Here is a 10000-nt window from a genome sequence, read left to right on the forward strand (position 1 = left end):
TTAGAATATTTTTGGAGCAGTACAAATCAGTAACCAGCCCCACTTAGAATATTTTTGAGTCAGTACAAATCAGTAACCAGCGACACTTAGAATATTTTTGAAGCAGTACAAATCAGTAACCACTGACACTTAGAATATTTTTGAAGCAGTACAAATCAGTAACCAGCGACACTTAGAATATTTTTGAAGCAGTACAAATCAGTAACCAGCGACACTTAGAATATTTTTGGAGCAGTACAAATCAGTAACCAGCGACACTTAGAATATTTTTGAAGCAGTACAAATCAGTAACCAGCGACACTTAGAATATTTTTGGAGCAGTACAAATCAGTAACCAGCGACACTTAGAATATTTTTGAAGCAGTACAAATCAGTAACCACTGACACTTAGAATATTTTTGAAGCAGTACAAATCAGTAACCAGCGACACTTAGAATATTGTTGAAGCAGTACAAATCAGTAACCACTGACACTTAGAATATTTTTGAATCAGTACAAATCAGTAACCAGCGACACTTAGAATATTTTTGAAGCAGTACAAATCAGTAACCACTGACACTTAGAATATTTTTGAAGCAGTACAAATCAGTAACCAGCGACACTTAGAATATTTTTGAAGCAGTACAAATCAGTAACCAGCGACACTTAGAATATTTTTGGAGCAGTACAAATCAGTAACCAGCGACACTTAGAATATTTTTGAAGCAGTACAAATCAGTAACCACTGACACTTAGAATATTTTTGAAGCAGTACAAATCAGTAACCAGCGACACTTAGAATATTTTTGAAGCAGTACAAATCAGTAACCACTGACACTTAGAATATTTTTGAAGCAGTACAAATCAGTAACCGCTGACACTTAGAATATTTTTGAAGCAGTACAAATCAGTAACCAGCGACACTTAGAATATTTTTGGAGCAGTACAAATCAGTAACCACTGACACTTAGAATATTTTTGAAGCAGTACAAATCAGTAACCGGCGACACTTAGAATATTTTTGAAGCAGTACAAATCAGTAACCACTGACACTTAGAATATTTTTGAAGCAGTACAAATCAGTAACCGGCGACACTTAGAATATTTTTGAAGCAGTACAAATCAGTAACCACTGACACTTAGAATATTTTTGAAGCAGTACAAATCAGTAACCGCTGACACTTAGAATATTTTTGAAGCAGTACAAATCAGTAACCAGCGACACTTAGAATATTTTTGGAGCAGTACAAATCAGTAACCAGCCCCACTTAGAATATTTTTGAGTCAGTACAAATCAGTAACCAGCGACACTTAGAATATTTTTGAAGCAGTACAAATCAGTAACCACTGACACTTAGAATATTTTTGAAGCAGTACAAATCAGTAACCAGCGACACTTAGAATATTTTTGAAGCAGTACAAATCAGTAACCAGCGACACTTAGAATATTTTTGGAGCAGTACAAATCAGTAACCAGCGACACTTAGAATATTTTTGAAGCAGTACAAATCAGTAACCAGCGACACTTAGAATATTTTTGGAGCAGTACAAATCAGTAACCAGCGACACTTAGAATATTTTTGAAGCAGTACAAATCAGTAACCACTGACACTTAGAATATTTTTGAAGCAGTACAAATCAGTAACCAGCGACACTTAGAATATTTTTGAAGCAGTACAAATCAGTAACCACTGACACTTAGAATATTTTTGAAGCAGTACAAATCAGTAACCAGCGACACTTAGAATATTTTTGGAGCAGTACAAATCAGTAACCACTGACACTTAGAATATTTTTGAAGCAGTACAAATCAGTAACCAGCGACACTTAGAATATTTTTGAAGCAGTACAAATCAGTAACCACTGACACTTAGAATATTTTTGAAGCAGTACAAATCAGTAACCGCTGACACTTAGAATATTTTTGAAGCAGTACAAATCAGTAACCAGCGACACTTAGAATATTTTTGGAGCAGTACAAATCAGTAACCACTGACACTTAGAATATTTTTGAAGCAGTACAAATCAGTAACCAGCGACACTTAGAATATTTTTGGAGCAGTACAAATCAGTAACCACTGACACTTAGAATATTTTTGAAGCAGTACAAATCAGTAACCAGCGACACTTAGAATATTTTTGAAGCAGTACAAATCAGTAACCACTGACACTTAGAATATTTTTGAAGCAGTACAAATCAGTAACCAGCGACACTTAGAATATTTTTGAAGCAGTACAAATCAGTAACCACTGACACTTAGAATATTTTTGAAGCAGTACAAATCAGTAACCAGCGACACTTAGAATATTTTTGAAGCAGTACAAATCAGTAACCAGCGACACTTAGAATATTTTTGGAGCAGTACAAATCAGTAACCAGCGACACTTAGAATATTTTTGACGCAGTACAAATCAGTAACCACTGACACTTAGAATATTTTTGAAGCAGTACAAATCAGTAACCAGCGACACTTAGAATATTTTTGAAGCAGTACAAATCAGTAACCGCTGACACTTAGAATATTTTTGAAGCAGTACAAATCAGTAACCAGCGACACTTAGAATATTTTTGGAGCATTACAAATCAGTAACCAGCGACACTTAGAATATTTTTGGAGCAGTACAAATCAGTAACCACTGACACTTAGAATATTTTTGAGTCAGTACAAATCAGTAACCAGCGACACTTAGAATATTTTTCAGTCAGTACAAATCAGTAACCAGCGACACTTAGAATATTTTTGAGTCAGTACAAATCAGTAACCAGTGACACTTAGAATATTTTTGGAGCAGTACAAATCAGTAACCAGCGACACTTAGAATATTTTTGAAGCAGTACAAATCAGTAACCAAGTGCATTTTTGAATTGGTTACTGATTTCTCCGTTGAAGTTGGGGCTGCGGTTGGCTTCAGTTAGTGGTGGGGGCTTAATTTTCGCCGAGGGGAGCGTGTCCCGGTAGTGTCTCCGAGGAAGTGGTACCTATTGAAGGGGGTGTTTCTGAATTTGGGCCCTTTTTGAGTGGCATTGCCGGATGGGTTTTGTGTTGAAGGCTTCCAAATCGGGTAGCTCAGCCGGATTTGACCCGGCGGTTCTACCGACTGTCACGCCTTCGAGGGGGGACTGTTGTCTAAGTTCAGGCCGGATTTGGTGAATTTCCTAAGTCGGGAAGTGGTCCCAACGGGTTTGGGAGTGAACCTAACTGCTCATACCAACTTTGAGGCTTTGGGGCCGGGTAGCACAGTCGGATTTGACCCGGCGGTTCTGCCGAATGCCTGGCCTTCGAGGGGGGCCTGCCCTCTGAGTTCAGGCCGAATTTGGTGATTTTCCTAAGTCGGGAAGTGGTCCAAACGGGGATGGGAGTGAACCTGACAGCTCATACCGACTTTGGGGCTTCCAAGCCGGGTAGCTCAACCGGATTTGATCCAGCGGTTCTAGCGACTGCCACGGCTTCGAGGGGGGACTGTTGTCTAAGTTCAGGCCGAATTTGGTGAATTTCCCGAGTCGGGAAGTGGTCCAAACGGGGATGGGAGTGAACCTGACAGCTCTTACCGACATTGAGGCTTCGGGGCCGGGTAGCTCAGTCGGATTTGACCCGGCGATTCTGCCGACTTCCACGCCTTCGAGCGGGGACTCTCCTCTAAGTTCAGGCCGAATTTGGTGAATTTCCTAAGTCGGGAAGTGGTCCAAACGGGGATGGGAGTGAACCTAACTGCTCATACCAACTTTGAGGCTTTGGGGCCGGGTAGCACAGTCGGATTTGACCCGGCGGTTCTGCCGAATGCCTGGCCTTCGAGGGGGGCCTGCCCTCTGAGTTCAGGCCGAATTTGGTGATTTTCCTAAGTCGGGAAGTGGTCCAAACGGGGATGGGAGTGAACCTGACAGCTCATACCGACTTTGGGGCTTCCAAGCCGGGTAGCTCAACCGGATTTGATCCAGCGGTTCTAGCGACTGCCACGGCTTCGAGGGGGGACTGTTGTCTAAGTTCAGGCCGAATTTGGTGAATTTCCCGAGTCGGGAAGTGGTCCAAACGGGGATGGGAGTGAACCTGACAGCTCTTACCGACATTGAGGCTTCGGGGCCGGGTAGCTCAGTCGGATTTGACCCGGCGATTCTGCCGACTTCCACGCCTTCGAGCGGGGACTCTCCTCTAAGTTCAGGCCGAATTTGGTGAATTTCCTAAGTCGGGAAGTGGTCCAAACGGGGATGGGAGTGAACCTAACTGCTCATACCAACTTTGAGGCTTTGGGGCCGGGTAGCACAGTCGGATTTGACCCGGCGGTTCTGCCGAATGCCTGGCCTTCGAGGGGGGCCTGCCCTCTGAGTTCAGGCCGAATTTGGTGATTTTCCTAAGTCGGGAAGTGGTCCAAACGGGGATGGGAGTGAACCTGACAGCTCATACCGACTTTGGGGCTTCCAAGCCGGGTAGCTCAACCGGATTTGATCCGGCGGTTCTAGCGACTGCCACGGCTTCGAGGGGGGACTGTTGTCTAAGTTCAGGCCGAATTTGGTGAATTTCCCGAGTCGGGAAGTGGTCCAAACGGGGATGGGAGTGAACCTGACAGCTCTTACCGACATTGAGGCTTCGGGGCCGGGTAGCTCAGTCGGATTTGACCCGGCGATTCTGCCGACTTCCACGCCTTCGAGCGGGGACTCTCCTCTAAGTTCAGGCCGAATTTGGTGAATTTCCTAAGTCGGGAAGTGGTCCAAACGGGGATGGGAGTGAACCTGACAGCTCTTACCGACTTTGGGGCTTCCAAGCCGGGTAGCTCAACCGGATTTGATCCGGCGGTTCTAGCGACTGTCACGCCTTCGAGGGGGGACTGTTGTATAAGTTCAGGCCGAATTTGGTGAATTTCCCGAGTCGGGAAGTGGTCCAAACGGGGATGGGAGTGAACCTGACAGCTCTTACCGACTTTGGGGCTTCCAAGCCGGGTAGCTCAACCGGATTTGATCCGGCGGTTCTGCCGACTGTCACGCCTTCGAGGGGGGACTGTTGTATAAGTTCAGGCCGAATTTGGTGAATTTCCCGAGTCGGGAAGTGGTCCAAACGGGGATGGGAGTGAACCTGACAGCTCTTACCGACTTTGAGGCTTCGGGGCCGGGTAGCTCAGCCGGATTTGATCCGGCGGTTCTGCCGACTGTCACGCCTTCGAGGGGGGACTGTCCTCTGAGTTCAGGCCGAATTTGGTGAATTTCCCGAGTCGGGAAGTGGTCCAAACGGGGATGGGAGTGAACCTGACAGCTCATACCGACTTTGAGGCTTCCAAGCCGGGTAGCTCAGCCGGATTTGACCCGGCGATTCTGCCGACTTCCACGCCTTCGAGGGGGGACTGCCCTCTGAGTTCAGGCCGAATTTGGTGCATTTCCCGAGTCGGGAAGTGGTCTCTGTCACAACGGGGGCAAGTGTCTGAAGAGGTAAAGTGAGTAACCAGCACAGCTTAGGGAAGGGTTCCAAAGTTCTCAACAATGTGAATTCGGTTACCAGGAAAGCTTAGGAAAGCTGCCTGACTGTCCCAAACGAATGAACTGCAAAACTTAGGGAACATGCCCGAAGATGCTTAAAAGTGTGAAATCAGTAAGCAGGAAAGCATAGGAAAGTGCCTGAAAGTGCTAAATGAGTAACATGAAAAACGTAGAAAAATGCCCGAAAATGTTTAAAAGTGTGAACTCAGTAACCAGCAAAACTTAGTAAAACGTTGGAAAAGCAGAAATGAGTAACCAGAAAAACTTAGAAAAATGTTTGAAAATGAGAAATGAGTAACCAGAAAAACTTAGAAAAATGTTTGAAAATGAGAAATGAGTAACCAAGAAAACTTAGAAAAATGCCCAAAAAGAAGAAATCAGTAACCAGAAAAACTTAGAAAAATGTTTGAAAATGAGAAATGAGTAACCAGAAAAACTTAGAAAAATGTTTGAAAATGAGAAATGAGTAACCAAGAAAACTTAGAAAAATGCCCAAAAAGAAGAAATCAGTAACCAGAAAAACTTAGAAAAATGTTTGAAAATGAGAAATGAGTAACCAAGAAAACTTAGAAAAATGTTTGAAAATGAGAAATGAGTAACCAAGAAAACTTAGAAAAATGCCCAAAAAGAAGAAATCAGTAACCAGAAAAACTTAGAAAAATGTTTGAAAATGAGAAATGAGTAACCAAGAAAACTTAGAAAAATGCCCAAAAAGAAGAAATCAGTAACCAGAAAAACTTAGAAAAATGTTTGAAAATGAGAAATGAGTAACCAGAAAAACTTAGAAAAATGTTTGAAAATGAGAAATGAGTAACCAAGAAAACTTAGAAAAATGCCCAAAAAGAAGAAATCAGTAACCAGAAAAACTTAGAAAAATGTTTGAAAATGAGAAATGAGTAACCAAGAAAACTTAGAAAAATGCCCGAAAAGAAGAAATCAGTAACCAGAAAAACTTAGAAAAATTTTCGGCCAAGTGTGAAAAATATTCTAAGTGTCAGCGGAGGAAAATGCCGAAGCATCGGGAAAGATTCAAAAACTCATGCCGAACATGAGTTCCGAAGTGCCGGAGGAACTGGGCGAATTGAGCCCGGCGGTTGGCCAGATGTCGTTTTGAGTCTGCAGCCCGAAAACTTTAACTTTGTCTGCCGCGGAAGTCTGGACCGGGAAAAATCCAAACGGTTTTGCCGGGTTCGAGTTCCAGAGCGAAGCAGTCGAATTTGAAATTCAGACCCATTCAGTGCCACTTGACATTGTGACACAGTGAGGTTGGCGGGGTACCCGGAGATTTCTGGGAACACGATTTTTAGAACAAAATGGCGGCGCGGGACCACTTTGAAAGGCATCCGAAAAACGGTTCCGCGGGCAGAGCACTTGAATGACAGGCCTGTGTGCATGCCCAAGAGCTCTCGGAAGTCTAATTTTTGACACTTTGTCAAATTTTCGACAGACTTACCCAACTCTTGCTGCCTGTTCTAAGAATCAGTCAGAGGCCTGTGCGGCGGTCTCTTGACACTTTGGAGGGCGGGCAAACCCCACGTTGACTCCGGCCGTCCCTCCAAAAGGCACTTGCTATTGGGGGAAAGGATTGCAAGTAGCCTGGTTCCCGTGGGAGCGGCCAGGAAGGGTGCAGGCTGGCCCTTGCCTGAGCATTCCCAAAACCCTCTTCCGCTGAGAGCAGACCTCGCACGCCGCACTACCGGCTCTGGGAGTGGTTGGCCGCTATTGTACATAGTCCGGTCCTTCCTCTGCCACCCGGCAAGTGCGATGGCTCTGCCGCCCTGCGGTGCTCGTCACCCAGGTTTGGGGAACACGATACTTAGAACATGTTGGCGGCTCGGGACCTGCAGGCGAAAGGGGCCCCGTGGTGCTGAGCACATCGACCTCGGGTCTCAGTGCAAGCCGGAGAGTTCGCGGAAGTCTTAAAAGATTTTGACATCTGCTCAATTCTTTGACAGGCTTGCCTGACTCTTTCCGTCCGTTCTAAGAATCAGTCGGAGGCCGGGGCGGGGACGGTCTCTTGACACACGGAGGGTTGGCTTCCCTCCTCAGGTGTTTGTGTCGAAAATGAAGGCGAGAGATGCAAGCGTCCTGGTTCCCCTGGGTGCTGCCAGCAAGGGTGCAGGCTGACCCTTGCCTGAGCACTCCCAAAAGCCTCTTAAGCTGAGAGCAGGCGCCGCACTACCGGCTCTGGGAGTCGTTGGCCGCTATTGTACATAGTCCGGTCCTTCCTCTGCCACCCGGCAAGTGCGATGGCTCTGCCTCCCTGCGGTGCTCGTCACCCAGGTTTGGGGAACACGATACTTAGAACATGTTGGCGGCTCGGGACCTGCAGGCGAAGGGGGCCCCGTGGTGCTGAGCACATCGACCTCGCGTCTCAGTGCAAGCCGGAGAGTTCGCGGAAGTCTTAACAGGCTTGCCTGACTCTTTCCGTCCGTTCTAAGAATCAGTCGGAGGCCGGGGCGGGGACGGTCTCTTGACACACGGAGGGTTGGCTTCCCTCCTCAGGCGTTTGTGTCGAAAATGAAGGCGAGAGATGCAAGCGTCCTGGTTCCCCTGGGTGCTGCCAGCAAGGGTGCAGGCTGACCCTTGCCTGAGCACTCCCAAAAGCCTCTTAGGCTGAGAGCAGGCGCCGCACTACCGGCTCTGGGAGTCGTTGGCCGCTATTGTACATAGTCCGGTCCTTCCTCTGCCACCCGGCAAGTGCGATGGCTCTGCCTCCCTGCGGTGCCCGTCACCCAGGTTTGGAGAACACGATACTTAGAACATGTTGGCGGCTCGGGACCTGCAGGCGAAAGGGGCCCCGTGGTGCTGAGCACATCGACCTCGCGTCTCAGTGCAAGCCGGAGAGTTCGCGGAAGTCTTAACAGGCTTGCCTGACTCTTTCCGTCCGTTCTAAGAATCAGTCGGAGGCCGGGGCGGGGACGGTCTCTTGACACACGGAGGGTTGGCTTCCCTCCTCAGGCGTTTGTGTCGAAAATGAAGGCGAGAGATGCAAGCGTCCTGGTTCCCCTGGGTGCTGCCAGCAAGGGTGCAGGCTGACCCTTGCCTGAGCACTCCCAGAAGCCTCTTAGGCTGAGAGCAGACGCCGCACTACCGGCTCTGGGAGTCGTTGGCCGCTATTGTACATAGTCCGGTCCTTCCTCTGCCACCCGGCAAGTGCGATGGCTCTGCCTCCCTGCGGTGCCCGTCACCCAGGTTTGGAGAACACGATACTAAGAACATGTTGGCGGCTCGGGACCTGCAGGCGAAAGGGGCCCCGTGGTGCTTAGCACATCGACCTCGCGTCTCAGTGCAAGCCGGAGAGTTCGCGGAAGTCTAAAGCTTTTGACATTCGCTCAAAGCTTTGACAGGCTTGCCCGACTCTTTCCGTCCGTTCTAAGAATCAGTCAGAGGCTGGTGGGGAGGTCTCTTGACGCAAGGGGAGGGGTGGCGTCCCTCCTCAGGCGCTTGTGTCGAAAATGAAGGCGAGAGATGCAAGCGTCCTGGTTCCCCTGGGTGCTGCCAGCAAGGGTGCAGGCTGACCCTTGCCTGAGCACTCCCAGAAGCCTCTTAGGCTGAGAGCAGACGCCGCACAACCGGCTCTGGGAGTCGTTGGCCGCTATTGTACATAGTCCGGTCCTTCCTCTGCCACCCGGCAAGTGCGATGGCTCTGCCTCCCTGCGGTGCCCGTCACCCAGGATTGGAGAACACGATACTAAGAACATGTTGGCGGCTCGGGACCTGCAGGCGAAAGGGGCCCCGTGGTGCTTAGCACATCGACCTCGCGTCTCAGTGCAAGCCGGAGAGTTCGCGGAAGTCTAAAGCTTTTGACATTCGCTCAAAGCTTTGACAGGCTTGCCCGACTCTTTCCGTCCGTTCTAAGAATCAGTCAGAGGCCGGTGGGGAGGTCTCTTGACGCAAAGGGGAGGGGTGGCGTCCCTCCTCAGGCGCTTGTGTCGAAAAATGAAGGCGAGAGACGCGAGCGGCCTGGTTGCTTTGGGTGCTGCCAGGAAGGATGTGGTCTGACCCTTGCCTGAGCACATCCAAAAGCATGTGATGTTGAGAGCAGACCTCGAGCCCCGCACAACCGGCTCTGGGAGTCGTTGGCCGCTATTGTACATAGTCCGGTCCTTCCTCTGCCACCCGGCAAGTGCGATGGCTCTGTCGCCCTGTGGTGCCCGTCACCCAGGTTTGGGGAACACGATACTAAGAACATGTTGGCGGCTCGGGACCTGCAGGCGAAAGGGGCCCCGTGGTGCTGAGCACATCGACCTCGGGTCTCAGTGCAAGCCAGAGAGTTCGCGGAAGTCTAAAGCTTTTGACATACGCTCAAATCTTTGACAGGCTTGCCCGACTCTTTCCGTCCGTTCTAAGAATCAGTCAGAGGCCGGTGGGGAGGTCTCTTGACGCAAGGGGAGGGGTGGCGTCCCTCCTCAGGCGCTTGTGTCGAAAAATGAAGGCGAGAGACACGAGCGGCCTGGTTGCTTTGGGTGCTGCCAGGAAGGATGTGGTCTGACCCTTGCCTGAGCACTCACAGAAGCATGTGACGTTGAGAGCAGACCTCGAGCCCCGCACGAC

Source organism: Hemiscyllium ocellatum (assembly GCF_020745735.1).
Source record: "Hemiscyllium ocellatum isolate sHemOce1 chromosome 15 unlocalized genomic scaffold, sHemOce1.pat.X.cur. SUPER_15_unloc_1, whole genome shotgun sequence".
Taxonomy (NCBI): Eukaryota; Metazoa; Chordata; class Chondrichthyes; order Orectolobiformes; family Hemiscylliidae; genus Hemiscyllium; species Hemiscyllium ocellatum.